Here is a 22,329-nt window from a genome sequence, read left to right as displayed (position 1 = left end):
TAGAATTAGAGACGATACATTTTTTTAACAGAAAATTAAAAAAAAAAATCTGGGGAGCGAGGTGGTGGCGCACCTGGTTGAGTACACATGTTACAATGTGCAAGGCCCCAGGTTCGAGCCCCTAGTCCTCACCTGCAGGGGGAAAGCTTCACAAGTGGTAAAGCAGTGCTACAGGTGTCTCTCTGTCTTTCATCCTCTCTAACCCTCCTTTCCCTCTCAATTTCTGACTGTCTCTATACAATACATACATAAAGATAATAAAGATTTTTTTAAAAAGTCTGTTCATGCAATTTTTCTTCTTTTATTTCCCTCTACATGTTCCTTATAACAGAATACCACAAAAAAGAACAATACAAAGTGAGCTTTTAATTCAAAAAGAGAGCATTTTCTAATTTAGTTGACTTTCTTTTTTATTGCCACCAGTATTATTTGTCCTGGACCTTACCTGCAGGACAAATTCACTGCTCCCAGAGGCAACTTTTTCTTTTTTCTTTTTTTCTTTTTTGAACTTTGTATTAGATAGGAGAGGAGGAGATAGTGAGGAAGAGACACAGCTGCAGCACTACTTAATCACTCTAAAGCTTCTCTTCTGCAGGTGGAGAACGGGGACTTGGTCTTTGCACATGCCAACATGTGCACTCGACTCGGTGTGTGCCACTTTACAGCCTCCAGTTTAATTGATTTTCTGTAAAATATTCTTTATTACCCCTAACAGGGGAGTTAACGTGTGTCTCACACATAGAAACAATGAAGCAACAACAATGGGTCTTCTGTGAAAATGTCAAGTTCTTCTGCCTACGTTCAATCTTGCATAGGTTTTAACATTAATTTCATGCTAGTGATCACAACTTAAGTGTTCCTGAGTACAAATAGAACTGAAATAATTGTTTAAGACTTTTGTGAAAACTAAGACTTGTAAAGGAACATTAAAGGAAATATACTGGAGGAGAAAAATTAGCATTCGTAGGTAGGTATTGCCTAAAATGTGAATGATCAAGATTCCACTTGAACCAGCATTTCAGATTTAGTCCCATTTACATTAAAATTAAATTTAGTTTATATTAGGATTTGTAGTTCATATTAATCTTTTTTTTTTTTTTTTTGCCTCCAGGATTATCACTTGGCTAGGTGCCTGTATTACGTGAATCCCCTCCCCCCCTTCTGGTGGCTGTTTTTTTTGTTTTTGTTTTTTCATTTGGTAGGATAGAGGAAAATTGAAAGGGAGGAGAAGAGGGAGAGAGACAGAGAGATACCACCTTCAGACCTGCTTCAGTGTTTGTGAAGTATCCTCTCTGCAGATGGGGAATTGGGGCTTGAACCCAGGTCCTTCTGCAGGTCCTTGCATATAGTATTATATGCACTTAACCAGGTGCACTGTTGCCCCCCATATTAAGTCTTCTTCATTAGACCATAACAAAATAGTAATATTCTTTAATTATGATTAAGGCTAGGGATAAGAGTGCTTTGCAGATAATTGAGAAATTTAAAAAAAATGTTATCTTTATTCATTTATTGGATAGAGACAGCCAGAAATTGAGAGGAAGAAGGGAGGTAGACAGGGAGAGAGACAGAGATACCTGCAGCACTGCTTCACCACTCACAAAGCTTTCCCCCTGAAGGTGGGGACCGGGGGTTCGAACATGGGTCCTTGTGCACTGTAATATGTGTGCTCAACCAGGTGCACCACCACCCAGCCCCAATAATTGAGAAATTATACATGTGTGTCAAAAACTGTGTTAACTATAAAGCTCTGCCTCTCCCCGAGTTAGGTTCGCCCCACCCCCCAAGAAAAGAACTAACCAAAATTGCCTTTGGTTAATGCTACCTAAAAGCAAAGATGCTTTGTATCTGAAAAATAAATATGACCATATGTTTCTGGTCTAGTACTTACTGCATGTCAAGTTTTTCAAAGCAGGAATGAGCCCTGTGGACATACCATGACTTCTGTGTAAGCACACTGCTTTTGACTTCACTTAATTTAAAGCAGAGTATAGCAGAGGAGTAAACAATGAAAGAGAAACCTTGTCTACAGAACACAACCATCTCAGTTCCAGATAATTCTTTTTTGGAATTTTGACTTGAAGTACTAGCCACAGAACCCCAGTGTTAATTGCAGCATCGAATACAAATTACCAAGAATCAGAATCTAAGATGATGAATTTACTCATATAGTTGTCACAATAGTATAGTGATGAAATGAAAACCCAGAGGAGTAACTTGATGAAGCTCACAGTGAAGGAGAGACAAGCTTAACCTAGCTGACAGCTCAGCAAGTAGAGATTACACATTATCATGACCAAAGACACAATTTCAAGGGAGATCATGACACTGGGACAGTGTTGGCAAGGTTCTCATTGTTTCATTGTTCTCTTCCTCTCTACATCTTACTATCTTTCACCATCTATCAAAAAAGAAGAAAGAAAGAAAGAAAGAAAGAAAGAAAGGAAAAAGAAAAGAAAAGAAAAAAAGGAAGTGGAGTCATGTAGCAACCAATCCCCAGCAATAATTTGGTGTGGTGGTAAGGGAGGAAGGGGGAAGAAAAAGAAAAGAAATGCCAAGCTTAGATGAGAAACTCAGTCTCAGTTTATAAACACCAAAGCATACTACATTATTTCTATTACTCTGTACTGTATAGACAGTTGAACTATAAAACCCTTTGCATACTTAATACATGTCAATATTGATACTGTTGAGTGTTAAGACTTTTGGTGAATGTGCTTGGTTGAATGCAAAGTTTCAAGGTTATCCAAACTGCTTTATCTCTTTACTGCCAAATACAAGTTAATAATGATAAAATATGTAGGGAACTATTACTACAAAGATTGATTTAAACATTTGTTTCTATTAGGATTTTTTAAAATTTTTATTTATAAAAGAAAAATATTGACAAGACTATAAGATAAGAGGAGTACATTTCCACACAATGCCCACCCCCAGAGCTCCATATACAATCATCTCCCTTGATAGCTTTCCTATTCTTTATCCCTCTGGGAGTATGGACCTAGGATCATTGTGGGGTACAGAATATAGAAGGTCTGGCTTCTGTGATTGCTTCTCTGCTGAATATGGGCATTGACATGTTGATCCATACTCCCAGCCTGTCTCTCTCTTTCCCTAGTAGGGTAGAGAGCTGGGAAGGTGGGGATCCAGGACACATGGTGGGGTCCTCTGCCTAAGGAAGTCAGGTTGGCATCATTGTAGCATCATTGTACCTGGTGACTGAAAAAGAGTTAAGATATAAAGCAGAACAAATTGTTGACTAATCATGAACCTAAATGCAAAAATATTGCAGATGACAATTTGGAGTCTCCATTTGGAAAAAACTGGTAGTTCTATTTTAGGTATATTCCAAGACGTCTATGACTTTACTAGTTTTTGTCTGAGTCTGACATCTGATATAGAAGTGGACCTAGGTTATTGTCTTGGGAGATGGTGTTATAGTTTGAAAAAGGACTAGAAACCTAGATCAGGGAAGAGAATAGCTCACAGATATGGGGAAATATATCAATATTGTTAACTGTAAACCCCATCAATTTGATCTGAGGCCCATATTCAGCACAGGAGCCTATGTAACCCCTGTATCCTGTAGTTCTGAGCTTGCATTCTGTGGTCATGGCTAGGGACATTCCAGGCTGTACTAATCTGAGGAGCTATTAGGAGTTTTTAATATGTTTTATAGAACATTAAAGAGTATAAAACAGATAATATAAGAGTAGTATTTTTTTAATTTAATGTATCTTTTTTTTTACTGCAAGGGCTTTTTTATTTTTTATTTATAAAAAGTAAACAGTAACAAAACTATAAGATAAGAGGGGTACAACTCCACACAATTCCCACCATCAGAACTTCATATCCCATCCCCTCCTCTGATAGCCTTCCTATTCTTTATCCTACTGGAAGTATGGACCCAGAGTCATTATGGGGTACAGAGGTGGAAGGTCTGGCTTCTGTAATTGCTTCACTGCTGAACATGAGTGTTGACAGGTCCATACATACTCCCAGCCTGTCTCTCCTTCCCTAGATGGGCAGGGCTCTGGGGAAGCAGGGCTCCAGGACACATTGGTGGGGTTGTCTGTCCAGGGAAGTCTGGTTGGCATCATAGTAACGTCTGGAACCTGGCTGCTGAGTAATGAGGCTGAAGGGTTAACATTCCACAACTGACTTCTCTGGACACAGTCTGAAGTGAAGCATGCTGAAGTGGTATTCCTTGCATTGATTAGGTTGGAATAGGTGGATGCAATATCATTTAGTATGAATTGAGAGAAACATGCTGGAAAGTGAGCCCCACCCTAGAGATTCCAGGACAGGGGGAAATATAGGCTCTATAGAGGAAGCGGGAGGTTCCTGCTGTCTTAGGGTTTAAGAAGGCAATAGATGGTTATTGCTATAATCATATTATTTGGCAGTTGGGTTAACTTTGAAAAATTCCTTTGTTAGTATTTGCCTTATCATACCCAACATCACCGTACTTTATGCCCTTTGACATTATTTGCGTATAGCTGTGCCACCGGTTGCTTCTGTTCTCCCTGGTCTAAGATTTTAAGAGAATCAACATATCAAAGACTCAGCCTATGGTTTCTGGATTAAATAGTTTGAGACATTCAATCAGTTTTCCACTCTCATATTAATTAGTGATTTATATGACTACAAATGAATAGGAGTGTGCATAAATATAATTTCCACCACCTAAAGACTGTGTCCTATCCTCCCCACCCCCCAGTGATGCTGAACATCCACCCTTCCCCTCAACCCAGAGATTTTTAGTTTGGTGCCCTACTCAATCAAATTCAAATCCTGCTTTGAGTTTCCCTTTATGTTCTTCTTTCTCAACTTCTGTTTATGAGTGGGATCATCCTATACTAGTCTTTGTATTTCTGACTTAGGTCCCTTAACATAATTCCTTCTAGCTCCATCCGAGATGGGTCAGAGAAGGTGGGTTCATTGTTCATCATAGCTGTGTAGTATTCCATTGTGTATATATACCACAGCTTTCTCAACCATTCATCTGTTTTTGGGCACCTGGTTTGCTTCAAGGTTTTAACTATTACGAATTGTGCTGTTATGAACATAGGTATACACTCATCTTTTTGGGTGGGTGTTATGGAGTCCTTGAGGTGTATCCCTAGGAGAGGGATTACTGGGTCATATGGAAGGTCCATGTCTAGCCTTGAGAGTTCTCCAGACTGCTCTCCACAGAGGCTGGACCAATTTACATTCCCACCAGCAATGCAAAAGGGTTCCTTTGTCCCCACAGCCTCTCCAGCATTTGTTGCTGCTGTCCTTTTTGATGTATGTCATTCTCACAGGGGTGAGGTGGTATCTCAATGTTGTCTTTATTTGCATTTCTCTGACAATCAGTGACCTGGAGCAAATTTTTATGTGTTTGATAGCCTTTTGGATCTCTTCTGTAGTGAATGTTCTGTTCATATATTCTGCCCATTTTTGGATGGGGTCATTGTGTTTTTGTTGCTAAGTTTGCTGAGCTCTTTGTATAGTTTGATGATTAGTCTCTTGTCTGATGTATGGCATGTGAAGATCTTCTCCCATTCTGTGTGGGGTTTCTTTGTTTGTGTGATGGTCTCTTCGGCTATGCAGAAGCTTTTCAATTTGATGTAGTCCCATTGATTTTATCTGTTTTAGTCTTCCTTGCAATTGGGTTAGTATTATCAAAGATGCCCTTGAGGTTTAGGTGGGAAAGTGATCCATCAATGTTTTTCTCTAAGTATTTGATAGTTTCTGGTCTAACATCTAGATCCTTGATCCATTTGGAGTTGACTTTAATTTCTGGTGAGATAAAGTGGTTCAGTTTCATTCTTCTGCATATTTCAACCCAGTTTTCCCAGCACCATTTATTGAACAGAGGGATTTATTTTTAATTGATACCAGAGTTATCCTATGATGAATCCGCCACTCCCAGTGGCCATCTTTCCACTCCTCTCCCTCTCCCTCTCCCTCTCACCCCCCCCTCCACCTCTCCTTGATAGGACAGAGAAATTAATAAGGGAGAGAGAGATAAAGAACAGAGAAGGATATCTGCAGCATTACCTCACCACTCATGAAGCTTCCCTACTGCAGGTGGAGAGTGGAGACTCTACCCAAGGTCCTGACTCTTGGTAATGTAATGGTCAACCAGTGCACAACTGCCCAGCCCCTAGAATGATACATTTCACTTGCAAACCTCCACATATTGTTGATGTCAAGTGATGCCTAATATTACTTAATATTTAGCTAAACCTATGGTGTGAGAGCTAGGCTACCATAATTTCTCACTGGATATGATCTTTTTTGACAACTTACTAAGAATCCATATCTCTAAGTCACAATATAGTTTGCTTCTCTCTGCTTATGTTGTTGTGTCTATCATTTTGATTCAAAAATGTTTTTTTCATTGTTACAAATGTAAAGTGATTAAAATGCTTTGTAATAGCAGTATTTTTGCAATTCTAATTACAACATTTGTTACCATAAAGAATTTAATATAAATTTCTGGCAATTAGCAGTGTTCTTTTGCAGGAGGCTGAAAACTATTTGCTCTAATCTAGTGATGATTCTAAGATTCACAATATCCATACACTAATTTCTTTGTGTTTACAATATCTCTGTATAAAATAGCTCTGGGGATTTGTAAAGGTTAGGATGACATACTCAGCAGGAGAATGACAGGAGTGTATATGGGAAATCTAAATACTGCAGTCATTTAGCAGGATTTTTCCCCATTAAATCACAGTAGCATAAAATTAGATTCGTAAAATCACTTCACTATGCTTATGTTTTCAACTAAGTTTTATATATTTTAAACATGCAATGAAAACACTTGCAAATTTCATTTCTTATATCTTAGTATCTTTGAAAATGTATGAGAATTTTATAATTAACTATTGGTGGTTTAACTTTTATGGGTAATTTAGGTGTAAAATTTTATAAACATTAATCCTACATATATATCTTACTGAATAAGGCAGGGTCAATTTATCTGTTAGCCCATCCTGTACTAATAAAAATATTATTTTTCTCAACTTTGCAATTATTAGTATATAAAAAAGCAAATAATAATGATTTTTTTAAAGCATATCTCCAAGTCTTTATTCCATTTGCTCAATTTTAACTTACCAAACATGAAACAAATGCCTATGGAAAAAGTAATTACTTTTCTACTTCTTTAACTCTTCTTAATTAAGTTTTAATCTATGCTGTTACACAGGGAACATCTCTTAATACTAAGTGTGTCTAAATTCTAGGAGACAGATTTAAATGATTTAGATAAACATCTGCCTAGCACAGAGGCATAAAAATTACAAAATTAGGATATAGGTGGCTGGGGTGGGGGCAGGCAGTAGCACACCTGGTTAAGTGTTCATATTACAGTATCTAGGTGGCCAAGTGCCAGTAGTTGCTGCCAACAAAATAAAGATATTGTCTTCATTAAAAAAAAAAAAAATATATATATATATATATATATATATATATTTTGCTTGTCAACTAACTTAATAATAGTCTTGTAGCCATACATCATCTTTAAGGACATGCTTTTTGTTGTTGTTTTTGGTATATCCTACATAAAATTGTTTAAAGAAAAGAAAATTCTTGAGAGATAAATTGCATAATAATAGCTGTGTACCTTTTATGAAAGATGTTTTAATAAAAAATCAACAAATTGGAAATATTCAGTATAAAGTGAAGTTCCATTGTTTTGTTTAGTTGGAGTGAATTCTGCAACAGTAATTTAAAAAAATCAGTTCAGTGACATGGTCCCTAGTATGTGTTCAGATAATTAGTATACAAGTGTCTACTAATTTTCACCTATTAAAGGAAACAGAGTGGCAAGTAAAGACAGGAAGCTTAACACCTCCTTCACTATAGTAGTAAAAATCATCTGGTTTTTCTAGTTACTGAAAGAGCATAACACTAAATTCCTTGTTTGCATAATGAAACATATATTGTTTATGTAGATACAGTTAACCAATTTGTTTAAATTTATATTACATAAGATCTAGGATAATATATAAATATATGTGTAGGAGAAAAGGAGATTTCCCTTTCGTCTCCAAATTCCATTGAAGTAGTAGAAAAATGTATTCATGGAAATATTAATAATAATTGTAGATGGGGGAAGCATAGATTCTTCTATGAAACTCTGAATCAACAGGGGATAGGTGGTATTAAGTGGATAATCCATATTAAGGGAGCCCTAGATGATTACTACAGTGCAATTGGGAGATTAATGAGCTCTCAACTGGTTATAGAATATGGCAGCTACTGACCTTTTCTTTCAGTAGTCAGTGTATCTTTTTTTTTTTTTTGCTCCCAGTCACATGGGATAACCTATTGTTGGTGTGATTCTCTTACTTGCCAAATGCACTGCTCTTTATGTAGATTTGTTCTGGATATGTCACTAAGGATTTAAAAAAAATCATAATCTGGGGTTAATGAAAGATCAAGCCTTTTTTTTGTTTTCCTCACTTTATGGAATGTTATATCAAGGGGCCAGGTGGTGGCACACCCACTTAAGTCCACATATTAGGAAGTACAAGGACTTGCACAAGTATCTGGTTGGAGCCCAGGCTCCCCACCTGCAATGGGGACAATTCACAGCTGTGAAGCAGACCTACAGGTGTCTCTCCTTCTCTTTCTCTATCTCCCCCTCCTCTTTGAATTTCTCTCTGTCCTATTCAATAAAATGGAAAAAAAATGGCTGCCAGGAGCACTGAATTCCTAGTGCAGAGATAACCCTGGAGGCAAAAAAATATATATATATATATAAATATTATATATATATATATTAGTATTTCATCTGTACTTGTTTCTCTTTTCTGCTCTAGACACTGTCAGCATGTTCTTTTTTTATAATCTTTATTTATTTATTGGATAGAAACAGCTGGAAATTGAGAGGAAGGGGGATATTGAGAGGGAGAGAGACAGAGATACCTGCAGCCCTGCGTCACTACTTGTGAAGCTTTCCTCCTGCAGGTAGGGACTGAGGGCTTGAACCCCAGGTCCTTGCGCACTGTAAAGTATACACTCAGCCAAGTGTGCCACCACCCGGCCCCACTGTTGGCATGTTCTAACTCTGAAATCAGTCCATTACTTTTTCATTTTTACCTTACACTTCTCATAGTGCATATTTTCTTTCTATTCTCAGTTATTTCTTTGGCATCACCTCCTCATTTCAAATATATTTTTGAGCTAAATTTTATATTCTACTTTTTTCCGATTTGTTTTTGTGAGGATAAGGCTTTTCACAGGAATGATTTCACTGCTCCTGGGCCAACATTTAAAATATATATATTATATTTTATTAGTGTTTTGTAAGACTATAAGATAGTAAGGGTATAACTCCACACCATTCTCACCACCAAAGTTCTATGCCCTCATACTCCCTCCAGCAGTAACCACCATAGTTCTGTCAAGATCATAGATATGGATTGACTTTATATCTTTTTTTTCAAGTTCATGTGTTTCAATTCTCTTTATTACTCATAGGAGTGAAATCATTCCATAGTTGTTCTTCACTCCTGATTTACTACACTAAGCGTAGTCACTACCAGTGTCATCCATTTTGTCCCGAAAGACACATTATAGTCTTATAACTGCTGAGTAGTTCTTCATTTAGTATGTGTCTCATAACTTCTTTTTTTTTATAAGACTCAAATGGCTGGTTTTTATTCCATTTGTATGTAAAGCCCCCCCCCTTAATCCTTATAGGGTTTAATTTTCTGCCCAAATTTTAAACTTTTAATGAAGAAACTGTAAAGGCATACACTATAGAAATGCAAGGACCATTTGGGAAAAGATGACTGACCCCATGGAAGCTGATGGCCATTTTTATTTACTTGCTTTTTTATGAATTTTTTTCATCTTTATTTATTTATTGGATAGAGACAGCCAGAAATCTAGAGGAAGGGGGAGAGAGAGAGAGAGAAACACCTGCAGTCCTGCTTCACCACCCACAAAGCTTTCCCCCTGCAGGTGGGGACCAGGGGCTTGAACTGGGGTCCTTGTACATTGTAACATGTGCATGCAACCAGGTACGCCACCACCCAGTGCCTTTTATTTACTTCTAAGGTCTACTTTTACTTCCTTTCCAAGCAACATCTATGCCTACTACAGCTTCTGGGTGTGCTTCCTTCTCAGGTCAGGGAAACAGCCTGACTTCCTCAGCTGTTCTCCAAATTCACTTCCTTCTCAGTGATGAAGTTCTAGATTCATTAAAATTGTGGTTCAGAGCACTCTCTCTGGTCATCTTTCCCTAACACTTTCCCCTCTGAAAGTTCATACCAATATTATTTTCTTATTTATTTATTTAGTTAGTTAGTTAGTTTTTTTATTGCCACCAGGGGTTATCAGTGGGGCTTGGTGCCAGCACTATGAATCCATCATTCATCCATTCCTAGCAGCCATTATTTTGCTCCCCCCACTCCTTTTATATATTTTGTTTAATAGAACATAGAGGAATTGAGAGTAGAGGAGGGGATAGAGAGGGAGAAAAAAAATACACACCTAAAGGCTTGCTTCACTACTCATGAAACATCCTCCCAGCAGGTAAGAAGCAGGGGCTTGAACCTAGGTCCTTGAGAATGGTATTGTGTGCACTCAACCAGGTACAACACCATTTGGTTCTCAAACCAAAATTTTTGTAATCAGGGTTTACTTGTAGGATATTTTCTCACTATATTTATTTTTTTATTTTTATTTATAAGATGGAAATATTGACAAGATCATAGCATAAGAAGTGTACAATCCCACACTATTTCCACCACCAGAACTGTATCCCATCCCCTCCCCTGATAGCTTTCCTATTGTTTATCACTCTGGGAGTATGGACCCAGGATGATTGTGGGGTACAGAAGGTAGGAGGTCTGGCTTCTGTGATTGCTTCTCCGATGAACATGGGCGTTGGCATGTTGATCCATACTCCTAGTTGGTCTCTCTCCCTAGTGGGGCAGGGATCTGGGGAGGCGGGGCTCCAAGACACAGGGTGGACCGGGTCGTCTGCCCAAGGAAGTCAGGTTGTTATCATGGTAGCATCAGGAACCTGGTGGCAGAAAAGAGAGTTAAGATATAAAGCAGAAAAAATTGTTGACTAATCATGAACCTAAATTAAAGTATATTGCAGTTGAAGATTTGGGGTCTCCGTTTTTGAAAAAGCTAGCAGTTCTATTTTAGGTATATTCCAAGGGACCCATGACTTTACTATTTTTAGCCTGAGCCTGACATCCAATATGTAGATGGACCCAGGTTATTGTCTTTGGAGATGGTGTCATAGTTGGAAAAAGGACCAGAAAACTGGATCAGGGAAGAGAGTAGTTCCCAAATATGGGGACAGTACATCAATATTGTTAACTGTAAACCCCATCAATTTGATCTGGGGCTCATATTCAGCACAGGAGCCTATGTAACCTGTATCTCTTTTTAACAGTCCTCATTTATTTTATGTTAATGTTTTCATTTGACTCCTTTATGAGTTGTAATTTATTTAGAAATATCACTTATAGAGGAGAAACCCTATCATTATTTCTCAGGTTACTAATAACCTACAAGTCTTCTTTCTATAGCTACTTTTGTCTTGTTTGTTTCCTTGAATTTTAGGAGCATGAGTATATTATGGGTCTCAAGTGACCACAAACCCAAGAAGGTGGACATGGGAAAAAATGAAATAGAAGATATACTCATCTTTGTCCTGGGTATCAGACTTTATTCTGAGTCAGTGGGCTGTTCTCTTTTAATGTATGAAAACAAAAGGCTGGAGCAGGGTTGAATGGGTTTTCTCCAAGTATCTGATAATGACTTGGCTATGGAAGTCCTTCAGAAGACCACACAATGCCAAACTTATTGCTCAAGGGGATTTACAGGCATCCATCAATTTTATACTCATTTAAAGATAATTTATTCCCACACCACCCTCAGATTATTAGAGCCACCCTCTATGATTAGTCAGATTGCATGCCCTATCTCCGTAATTACTCCCAGAGAATTTGAAGAGATAAGGAACTAGGAATAAAAATACAAATTCCATTTCTTTATTTTGAAAGTGAGACAGAAATTTGTTATTTATGAAAAATATGATTCCTATGCCTCTAAAACCCAAGAGAATGAACTGCAGTGTGTTTTTAAATTAACAAGAGAATTCAGTATTGCAGGGGTTACTAAATCTTCTAAAACTAATCAGAATACAAAGAATGTATAACAACAGAAAAGAGACCATTACCACTATAAAAAAGACCACTCTCACTATAAAATTCTTGTATTAAATCATAAGCAGTATATACTACTGCTATTAGTAAACCCATAAACATTTTTTACATTTTCCTTTAGGTTTAATTTTTATTTATAAAAAGGCAACACTGACAATAACCATAGAATAAGAGGGGTACAACCCCACACAATTCCCACCACCAGAACTCTGTATCCCATCCCCTCCCTGATAGCTTTCCTATTCTTTATCCCTCTGGGAGTATGGAACTAGGGTCATTATGGGGTGCAGAAGGTGGAAGGTCTGGCTTCTGTAATTGCTTCCCCACTGAACATGGGCGTTGGCAGGTTGATCCATACTCCCAGCCTGCCTCTCTCTTTCCCTAGTGGGGCAGGGCTCTGGGGAAGCGGGGCTCTAGGACACATTGGTGGGGTCGTATGCCCAGGGAAGTCTGGTTGGCATCATGTTTTCATCTGGAGCATGGTGGCTGAAAAAGAGTTAACATATAAAGCCAAACAAGTTGTTGACTAATCATGAATCTAAAGGTTGTAATGGTTCATATGAAGAGTTGGGGGGGTCCTCTGTTTTGTAAATAGTAGGCCTATTTTAGTTATATTCCAAAGAGCCCATGACTGTACTAGTTTTTATTTGTTTCCTGAGCCTGAAATCTGATATGCAAGTGGATCTAAGTTATTGTCTGGGGAGATGATAGCATGGATGGCAGAAGGACCATAAGGCTGGATCAGGGAAGGAAGTAGCTCCCAAATATGGGAAAGGTGTATAAATATTGTTGACTGTAAACCCCATCGATTTGATCTGATCTTTGTCTCATATTCAGCTTAGGAGCCTATGTGACCTCTGCATCTCTATAGATCTGAGCTCACATTCTGTGGTGGTGAGTAGGAACGTTCCAAGCTGCCCCAGTTTCAGGATGTTCCTCTATGTTCCTTTGGTGGAACATAGAGTATGTTGTCCAGCCTCCCTTCGGAGGATAGAACATTCTTTACTGTTGTTGGACCACATTGAGGGCAAGGTCCTATGGGGCCCACAAAGGGGTCTACTGTGTCGTTCCTGATAGAGATGTCCAGTAACAACAGAGAGAGGGATCTATTCAAGGTCTAGGCCCATTTAGGAATCTGTTTGAGAATTCTCTTTGGGACTCTGTTTGGGAATCTCAGGACTCCCTGACGAGGGCCCCAGCTGATGGAGTGGCCTGATAGTGACTAAAGAGTCATCCTTAAAGTATTCCAGTCTCTTGCCCTTATTCGCTTTTGTAGGCCTTACTTTGATAAAGTTAGCTTTGGAGTGAGTGAGGGAAGTGTAATAGGAAGTAGGTGAGGAGGGTATCTAAGTCTAAATAGACATTATTTCATTATGAACTTTATGGTGTCTTTTTAGGTCTTTCTATTTGCTTGCTGCATCTACTGATTCACTGCAGGCTATTGTGCATTTTTGCTTTTAGGTATATATTTTGCCCTAATTAGAAACAAGAGAGAAACAGAAACTTGCATCTCTGCTTTATAGCTCATGAAGTTTCCCCCTCTTTATTTCTCTCTTTCTTGTTATTATTCTACTGGGGGATAATGGTTTGCAATACAGTTATTGGCACATGGGTACAATTTTTCATCTCCCTTTGATATGTGTCTGCAAAATACTCTCACCCTCAGCTTAGGTCCTTTTTATCATGATGCACCAGGACCTCAACCCCCTCCACTCTTTCCCTTCCCTTCCTTCTCCAGAATCCTTTACTTTGCTGCACTAGACCGTACCATGACTTAAAAAAAAATGCTATTCATTACCTTTTAACGAACTACAAATGATTTATCCCACAATTACTGTCCCTCTCTTATGCTAGACTCTGTCCCACAGGGTAGGATTTATTAATGTTTTCATTCATGTAGATACTTCAAGTCACTCTAAGAATCTTGTTTAATCTCTGGTTGCTCAAGAATTTCTTACTGAATGAATGAAAAGCAGAAGTTCATAGTAATACTCTGCAGCTATTTAATAATGTGGAATAATTTTATTATTAATTAACTTTAAAATATATTAAAGAGATGGTAAAATGAGGATTGACAAATTGTTGAGCAAACATAGAAACATATTTTTACTAATTTAAAATATAGATCTGTAGATACAGGTTCATTGTTATTACAGTGGAACATCACAGGGTCAGCAAAATAGCTTGTTTGTAAAGAAATTTAAAAATAAATTTAAAAAATAGAAAAAAAGTGAAAAAACAGCTTGTTTGGATAAGGTGCTGCTTTGTCATGTGCATGACCCAGATTTGAGCCTGGCCCTCAGCACATTGAAGGATGCTTTGGTATTGTCATCTCTATCTATTTCTGTCTCTGTCTCTCTCTTTCTCCCAACCTTTCTCTGTCTTTATCTAATATGTACTAGGAATACATAGGCCATTACCTATCACTCTTGCTCTGATAGCTAACTTACTTAGGGGGTTAAGACTCCTTTCTTAGATTTCTATTGAAACACCTATAGGTATTTCTCCAGAAATACTTTTAAGACCTCTACATTACACATGTATTATTCTGCTATTTTATTACATGTAGTTATCATATAATATAAATATGAATCCATCACTTTAATTTCTAGAAATGATTTGATAAGTTCATAGTTTTTACAGTTAAAGTACATGATAAACTATTAACAGAATTACATTATAACTGTACATTATATCTGTTTATAACATCAGTTATAAACAGATCTCAGCTATCCTTTTGATATTAGTTCAAATTAGTTTTATTTATTTATTTATTTTTACTAGAGCACTGTTCATCTCTGGGTTATGGTGGTGGTGCGGTGCATTGAACCTGAGACTTTAGACTTTAGAGCCTCGCACATGAGAGTAGTTCAGGTTAGGCTTTTTTTTTTTTTTTTTTGCCTCCAGGGTGCCTGCACCATGAATCCACTGCTCCTGGAGTCCACTGCCCCCCACTTTTTGCTGTCCTTGTTGTAGCCTTGTGGTTATTATTGTTGTTGTCGTCTGTTGTTGGATAGGACAGAGAGAAATGGAGAGAGGAGGGGAAGACAGAGGGGGAGAGAAAGACAGACACCTTCAGACCTGTTTCACTGCCTGTAAAGCGACTCCCCTGCAGGTGGGGAGCCGGGGGCTACAACAGAGGTCCTTATGCCCTTTCTGCTTTGCACCACTTGCGCCTAACCTGCTGTGCTAATAACACCCAACCCCCGTTCAGGTTATTTTTAATGGATTCCAAATTTAAAAGAATTATGTAAATTCACTGAAGAGCCTTAAATACTCTTCAGAAATACTACTGTTCGGTTCTTTGCACAAGTAAAAACAATTGAGTTTAAATAAAAATTTGCCTCCAAAGTAAAGAAGGACTATGTAGTGGAGTTTTTAATTCGCCATTGTAAAAGTTTCATATTTTAACTTAAAAATTTTTGTAGTAGAAGTAGTAACATCATCCTGGCATTTAGAATGCCGCTATATTAAGAGCTTTAAATGTGATTTCATGTGATCCCCCTTCTTTATTTCCACCTGGATTATCTCTGGGCTCAGTGCCTGAACAACAAATCCATTGCTCCTGTTAAACACATTTTTTTTCTTTTCCTCCTTTATTTTATTTGATAGAATAGAGAAAAACTGAGAGAAGAGGGAGATAAGAAAGGGAGAGTGAAAGACAGACACCTACATCATTTCACCACTTAATAAAGTTTACTCCTGAAGGTGGAAAACAGTTTGAACCTTTGTCCTTGAGTAAATCTGCACTCTACCAGGAAACATGTGTTCAGAGTTGATACGGTGGCCAGATGGTGGTGTCTGGTGAAGTGCTGGAGTTACCATGTGCAAGGACCAGGTCCAAGCTCCAGGTCCCCACCTGCAGGGAGAGTTTCAAGGGCAGTGTAGCAGTGCTACAAGTGTCTCTCAGCTTCTCTTTCTCCCTCTCTAAACCCCTGCCTTCTCAATTTCTCTTTGTTGCTATCAAAATAAATTAAATAAATAAATAAATAAAATTACAGTTGGAACAAGTATTACCCTGTTTTTATAGAAAATAGACTTGACATGAGTTTTGGTAACTTGCCTGTGTCTACTGAGCCAACAAAATTAGAACCAGCACTTAAATATATTTAGTTTCGCTGTATGACCATTTTATGTAATTATTATATTTATCATAGCAATATCCAACTATTATTATTTATTAAAAATAAATAAGACTGATGTTGAGCAGTCATGCCCCAGATTGAGTGCACAGGCTTTCATGCACAAGAACCCCACTTCTCACTTACTGGGGGGGTTGATGCTTCATGAGCAGTGAAAGCAGGTCTGAAGGTGTCTATTTTTTTTTTTTGCTACCTGTTTATCTGCCCCCTCTCAACTCTTCTCTGTCCTATAAATAAGATAGAAAGGAAAATATGGCCACCAGTGACAGTGGACTTGTAGTGCTGGCACCACACCAAGCCCCAACAATGACCCTGATGGCAATAGTAATAATAATAATAAGAAGAAGAAGAAGAAGAAGAAGAAGATTTGAAAGAGGGTGAAATGTTCTAAAGTATATCATGCAGAACTGTTGAAATGTACCCTTGCAACAATACCAATGCTATAAATCAACACTTCTTTGTTTTTTCTTTCTTTTTTAAAATCATCTTTATTTATTGGGTAGAGACAGCCAGAAATCAAGAGGGAAGGGGGTAGGAGAGAGGCAGAGAGGCAGAGAGACACCACTCGCAAAGCTTTCCTCCTGCAGGTGGGGACCAGGGGCTCCAACCCAGGTCCTTGCACACTGTAACATGTGCACTCAACCAGGTGTACCACCACCAGGCCCCAACATTTCTAAAAGTTATACTGGAGTTGGAAAAAAGTACTTGTCCTAAAATTTCAAAGGCATTTTGACTTAAAATCTGTTGAAAGTTAATTGCACAGAATAGTGTGACATTATTTCACAACACTTAGGACAAATTGAACAGACCAGGGACACAATAAATAATTTTGAATTAATGAAGTTTAGAGTGTGATTCATGCACACCGTTAATTGCAGTGTCATTTACAATGCCAAGACAGGGATAAAAACAAACTGCTCTTTGAAAAATGAGTAAATAATTATATTGTGGCATATAAGATAAGAATTTGTATTTTACTACATTATAGCTGGAATTGAAGAGGATCATGATGTGTAAAGCAAGCTAAATGGAGAAAGATACATACTACATGGTCCCTGTCCTGAGGGACTTTAAAAGGAGCACTTTGTCAGAGGTGACTTTTTTTTTTGTCTCCAGGGTTACTGCTGGGGCTAGGTGCCTGCACCATGAATCCACTTTTCCTAGAAGCCATTTTTTCCCATTTTTTGTTGCCCTTATTGTCCTTGTTGTTAGTGTTGTTATTGCTATTGTTGTTGGATAGGATAGTGAGAAGCTGAGAGAAGAGGGGAATCCAGAGGGGGAAGAAAGAGAACTACAGACCTGCTTCACTGCTTGTGAGGTGACCCCCCTGCAGGTGGGGAGCCAGGGGTTTGAACCTTACTCCTGTCCGTGTGCTTCACATCATGTGCATTTAACCCACTGTATTACTGCCTGGCCCCCAGACGTATTTTAAAATAATATGAAATTGTACTCCAAATAAAACACAGTATGGTATAATGTCATTTCCTAAAAAAAAAAATTAAAAAGAAGAAGAAGAAGAAAGAAAAACTTTTCTTCTATTGCAACATTCAAGGGTAACACTCTGGTAAAAACACTGGCATCTCCTCAATAAATCTCCTCATTCTAAATCTGTACATTGGGGGGAAAAAGAAAGAAAACTTACAAAGGAAAGGACAGAAGCAAGTGAAACAGAGAACTATTAGCTTAGAGTAGTATAGAGTAGAATAGATGAATGAAATGAATTAAAATTGACGTGAGTGGCATCAGGCAGGAACAACAAAGTACCAAGATATTCTATAATATACCTGTTTGAGATTTATTTTGAATGCTTTAAGCAGGTAAGAAATACAGTTATATCAATTAAAAAATGGGAATTTACTTAAGTATAAGTGATATAAAGTATTTCATCTGATAATTTTATATATCTTGAAATATCTGAGAGCTAGTTAAAACATAAAACACTCTTGGAGTCCAAAAGTAATGAATTATTCATTCTTTTCCATAAAATTTGGAGCCTTTTTGTCCATCTTTGTCACTTTAACCTAATCAAACAAACTACTAATATGTTACTTATTCTTTGACCACTCTTCCCTCCAAACTTGCCAACAAGTTTCCAAATATGTCATGATGGATTCTACCTGTGTTATTCCTCTCAAGTTCATCTCAACTTCACTTTTTTTCTGCCACTTTAAATTGCAGACAGTTTTCTGTTTTTACAACTAAAGAAATCACTTTCAAAATATTATCTTTCATACACTGTACTCCTTAAAATATTATTTTAAAAAATCTATTTATGTATTTATTATCTTATAAGGACAGAGAGAAATTGAGAGGGATGGGGAAGATAGAGAGGGAAAGAAACAAAGACACCTGCAGCCCTGCTTCACCACTTGTGAAGATTTCCCCCTGCAGATGGGGCCAGGAGCTTGAACCTGGGCCCTTGTAATGTGTGCACTTAACCAGATGCACCACTGCCTGGCCCCAAAACTGTTCTCTTTATAAAGTCCAGTTTACTCATTTCTCTTTCCCAGTGCCATGAGATTTATCTTCCAGGAAGCAGGATATTCTCTCTCACTCCCTCTCTCCTACTCTCTCTCTCTCTCTCTCTCTCTCTCTCTCACACACACACACACACACACACACACACTCTCTCTCCTCCAAGGTTATTGCTGGGGCTCTATTCCTGTACAATGAATCCACTGCTCCTGGAGGCCATTTTTTTTCCATTTTGTTGCCCTTGTTGTTTATTGTTGCTGTTATTGATGTTGTTCTTGAATAGGACAAAGAGAAATCAAGAGAGGAGGGTAAGACAGAGTGGGGAAGAGAAAGATAGACACCCGCAGACCTGCTTCACTGCTTATGAAGGGACCCCACTGCAGGCAGGAAGCCAGAGGCTCAAACAAGGGATCCTTGCGTGGGTCCTTGCACTTTGCACCACGTGCTTTTAACCTGCTGTACTATGGCCAGCCAGGATATTCTTCTTATTATTATTTCTTATCCTAGAAGTAGGATCTGTTCTTGACTCCTGATAATCCCATACCACTCACTTGTCTAATAACTAACTTCCCCTTGAAGTTAAAAACAGAATCCTGTCATTTTACGTTGCCTACCTTTTCCTGTTTACTACTTTCACAGAACCATTTAAATACACTTGACTGACAATCATAAGGAAAACCTTACAAACAGTCAGACATCATCTCTTACTCAACCTGGCTTTCAGAAGAGCGTGGCTCCTTGTGTTCTTTCCTTTGAGGCTTGTTTTTTGAAGCCTTTCCTTTATAATCAGTCAAGAGCATCCTCACAATTCTTTGTATCCCCTTCATGATACTTTTTCCTAGTCTTGCCCCTTCTGCCCCAATTTATACTTAAGCACATCACTGCATATCCACTATCTTTACTATAATCACTAATGCATCTCCTTTAGAACTTGAAATATTTATAGACAAATAAAATAGGTTGAGTTTTTCCTGTATAGTGCATAGGATAAGGCACCTTATTAAATGAACAAAATGTGCTGACAAAAAATACAAAGTAAATTCAAAATCTGCAATGTATATTTCTTAAATACACTGGGGGAGTTGGCTGGTGGCACACCTGACTAAACACACGTTACAGTGTGTGAGGATCCAGGTTTGAGCCCATGGTCCCCCACCTGCAGGAGGAAAGCTTTGCAATTGGTGAAGCAGTGCTGCAAGAGGCTCTTTCCCTCTTTGTCACCCCCTCCCTCTTGTTTTCTGACTGTCTATCCAAAAAATAAATAACTATAATTAAATATACAGAATGACTCAGGGAAGAAAAGAATCTTTGTATTATAGAGATAGAACATGCAAAGCTTGGGCCAGTGTAGATAGCATAAGGTTATGGAAACAGACTTTCATGCCTGAGGCTTCAAAGTCCTAGGTTCAATCCCCTGAACCACCACAAGCCAGAGCTGAGCTCTAGTAAAATTAATTAATTAATTAATTAATTAATTAATAGGACATGCTAAACTTGTATTGATATTCAGGTGAACTGAAATGTATGTATTACTGGAAAAAATGAAATAAACCAAAATTATTCTTTGATTTCAAATTTTCAGAGAAATTTTTGTTTGAGATACTGTTTTATCTGCCTTGGGAAGAAGTAATTTTGTCATTTCTAGGAGTGTCATCCTTGGTTACACTGTTATCCTTCACCCAGTAAACTCTCTGGGGAGTTTCAGCAAATGGCACACCAGGGGTTGTGGACACAATGGCAGTGAAATTTAGAGATCAAGAAGGCTACATAGTCAATTCTCCACTTTGCAGGTGGTGCTCCTTGGTACCATTCACATGAACTTTTCAGTTCTTCATTCGAGGAAAGTCTCCAAGATAGTATAGTGTCCAGGGAGGGAGAGCAATAAGACCTGTGGTGACAATTCAGTCACTTTTATTGCTGCCACAGACAATAGTACAGCACAGATGACAGAGAACGTAGCAGTTGTGTTCAATAATCAAGTTGTTCCTGAGCAGAGAAATGAAGCCTTTTTCAATATTAAACTATTTCAGAAAATATGAATGTCGTTTCAAACATCAGGTTGCATGCAAATGCAAGTCTTAATTGTAGGCCTTACTGGGACTATCCAGTATTATGAGGCAGCTTGGATTATATTTTAAGGAAGGTCAGATATCCAGCCAAAATATCTGTCAGTTTATCCACAAGAATGGAAAAGGTGCACCTTCCCTAAATCAGGATTGTTTCAGGTATGGTACCACTATTGAATAAATGTATGAAGCTCACTTAAACCTTTGGCAAAATTAATAATTTTTATGTACGCAGCTTTGTGTATTTCTGTGAAAAAGGTCAGGACCATGCTATCATATAGATATTAACATGAAATATGTCTGAATTTTAATACATTATAGACTCTTCAAGATGCACCTTGCCAAATTTTATTGAAATAACTGTGTGTGCTATCAAATGTTCCAAATTCATATCATCTTAGTGTTTTGTTTGCCTATTGATTTGTTTTGACCTTGACTTTCTCCTTCATTCTGTCACATCATTACCACACATGCAAGTGGGACATAAAAATCATGTAAAGCATTCGTCACTGATTAGAGAAACAGTGATTTACTTGGGAAGACAGATGCATAACTATAAAAATATGTGCTTTTGTAGATAAAATTCATGCTAAAGCTTAATATTTATTTATTTACTTGTTTATTTATTTATTTGCTTATATATTTAGGAAAGTTTTTGAGAGAATATCTAATCTATATATATGTAGTAAGGTATTTAGTATGTACAAAAAAGTATTCTGTGACCTTAAACCAGTCATTTAATTTCTGTAATCTCCCATTTGTATTACTAAAAATGGAAATGATCCCGGAGATGTTACAAGAGATCATGAAAATATTGTAATGACAAAGGACATGTGACAGTGGTTTGGTTGCTCAACATGCCATTTGGAAAAAAATTTCTTTTTTCCTACAAAATTTTCACTTTCAAAAAAGAAATTACCAAAATAAAAATTATTGATGTATACTCTGCTAATAGAGATTTTCACACAAACTATTGTACTCTACTCAGATAAATCATATTTAACTAGACCAAAAACCTTTATTTCTTCTAATGAAACCCCAATTCTATCAGTAGCAATAGTTTCTACACAGTACTCATGAAGGTAGACGTAGTTTTTATTTTCGTTATAAGACTTACTGGGACAGGGTCTGACTCAGAGCTTTTTCTAGTAGTATAAAAGAGATAAATAAAATTGTAAAAAGAAAAATTACTGAAATGTCCCTTGATAACTAAATGGTTGATCATAAATTGGAGTGTCTATGCAAATGAAGTAAATAATTAAAAACTCCAAGAATAGCATTGACTAGTTGGTTGATGACTGGCAATTATAAAAGCTGAATTTTTAATATGCATACATCTAAGGAGCCAGTAAAAATTAGCTTCCCAGACTAATGGACTTGCCTTTCTTTCCAGGCAGAATTTTAATGAGAGCATTATTTATTGCACAGAGCACAAGAACTCGGGTATTCTTGCTT

General features: G+C 37.5%; 1 protein-coding gene across 4 annotated transcripts in view; it reads left to right on the top strand.

The window, feature by feature from the left end:
• The window catches only part of SPAG16 (sperm associated antigen 16), a 1,038,313-nt gene that overhangs the window by 650,644 nt on the left and 365,340 nt on the right, over positions 1-22,329 (top strand). The window lies entirely within an intron of this gene.

This window comes from Erinaceus europaeus, chromosome 7 (genome assembly GCF_950295315.1).
Source record: "Erinaceus europaeus chromosome 7, mEriEur2.1, whole genome shotgun sequence".
Taxonomy (NCBI): domain Eukaryota; kingdom Metazoa; phylum Chordata; class Mammalia; order Eulipotyphla; family Erinaceidae; genus Erinaceus; species Erinaceus europaeus.
Note: the sequence above shows the minus strand (reverse complement) of the source record. Positions and strands in the feature narration are given on the sequence as shown.